We start from the raw sequence: 1928 nt of genomic DNA, 5'->3' as shown, positions 1-1928 counted from the left end.
TCTTCTGCCTCTCCTTCCTCCTCGTCTTGTCTCTACTTCATCTATGTGGCGCCGGTATCGCCAACACGTATCTCTTTATGGTACAAGCTCGAGGTATAATGCTGAGAGAAAATATGACAACAATCGGACATATGATCAGATTGTACACAAATAAAAACACAACATTCAGTGGCACAGATTATACTGAAGGCAATAATTTGAGGGATTATCCTGTCCAAACAACAGCTTATCTTCCAGCAAACTTCACGTATTCACCGTACCTCCCCTGCCCAGAAAAACTGCCTCACCTGCGGGGGTTCCTCATGTTAATGTAAGTGAAGTCAGCTTTGATGAAGTACATCGGCTCTTCTCCAAGGATTTAGATACTGAGCCACGAGGTCACTGGTGGCCCAAAGACTGTAAACCCCGATGGAAGGTGGCAGTTCTCATTCCTTTCCATAATCGCCATGAACATCTTCCAATTTTTTTTCTTGCACCTGATTCCGATGCTCCAGAAACAGCGGCTGGAATTTGCCTTTTATGTCATCGAACAGACCGGCACACAAGCCTTCAACCGTGCGATGCTCTTCGATGTGGGCTTCAAAGAAGCCATGAAGGACAATGCCTGGGACTGTGTCATCTTCCACGATGTGGATCATCTCCCTGAAAATGACCGGAACTACTATGGCTGCGGGAAAATGCCCCCCTCACTTTGCAGCAAAGTTGGATACATACATGTATGTTCTTCCGTATAAAGAGTTTTTTGGTGGTGTGAGTGGACTGACTGTGGAACAGTTTAGAAAGATCAGTGTTTTCCTAATGCCTTCTGGGGATGGGGAGGAGGATGGAACAGAGTTCACTATGCCGGCTATAATGTAACCAGACCTGAGGGAGATTTAGGGAAATACAAGTCTATTCCTCATCATCATCGAGGGCAAGTCCAGTTTTTAGGACGGTATAAATTAAGGTATTTTAAGGAACGCCAGTACATTGATGGGTTAAACAATTTACTGTACACGCCAAAACTACTGGTTGACAGGTTGCATACAAATGTGTCTGTAAACCTCATGCCAGAGATAGCTCCGATGAAGACTATTGACAGCAGGAGCCTGTGGACCACGGACCGGGCCAGAAACCTGGGGCGCACTCGTGGTGGAGGTCAGTGATTGGGTGCGTCTCAGTGTGCTGACTGCGGGAAGAGCCAGCCGTCCTCTATGTTTACAGCGTGCGACTCCATGCAGCCACCCTACTCTCCCTCTGCTGAGGGATGCGTCCCGTGATGAGCTCTGCAGAACCGAAGCTATTGCTTAAGATTGGAAGCTAAAAGGGATCCCTATGAAGAGAAATTTTTTATACGAAAATGTATAATTCAAGAGAATGCTTTTATTTCTGTTTAAACCTATTTTGTACATGTGATGTAAATTAATGTGTTCAAATTGTTTAAAAATAAGATATGTCACAGTTTTGCATGTAATCAATTATGCCTTTATTGGACTTTTTAAGACTTTTTTTATTTGCATGGGAATAAACAATCCTGTAAATTTATGTCAATAAACAAAGGTTAGCCCTTGTGTGAAATGAAAAATAAATAAATAAATAAGAACCAATAAACTTGAAAGAGCGTTTTGCAGGGTTTGTCAGTCTGGGTTGGAATTTGTTTTCTTGCAAAACTTGTAATACTTTGCTCCGTGCTCTTCTTGACTTAATGGTTTGTGAAGAGAAATCTGCCGTTATTCTGATGGGGGAACAGGGTGTTTTAAAAGCTGGTCCTTGACATCTGTGGATAATAAATACCTTAGTGACTCTTGTCTTGGGATCTTGAAGGTGACAATATGAAGTACATTGCAGTCATGGTTAATAAACTTTGTGAGCTTGTTCTGCTCCCAATCTCATTTTTTAAAAAATTTTATTTATTTATTTATGTATTTTGTGTGTGTGTGGCCAGCTCA

At 42.2% G+C, this 1928-nt stretch overlaps 1 pseudogene; it reads left to right on the top strand.

Annotated features, from left to right (window-relative positions):
• The window catches only part of LOC101586731, a 6623-nt pseudogene extending 5305 nt beyond the window's left edge, over nt 1-1318 (top strand).
• Nucleotides 1319-1928: the final 610 nt, after the last annotated feature.

This window comes from Octodon degus, unplaced genomic scaffold, assembly GCF_000260255.1.
Source record: "Octodon degus isolate 3935 unplaced genomic scaffold, OctDeg1.0 scaffold00164, whole genome shotgun sequence".
In the NCBI taxonomy this organism is placed as follows: Eukaryota; Metazoa; Chordata; class Mammalia; order Rodentia; family Octodontidae; genus Octodon; species Octodon degus.
Note: the sequence above shows the minus strand (reverse complement) of the source record. Positions and strands in the feature narration are given on the sequence as shown.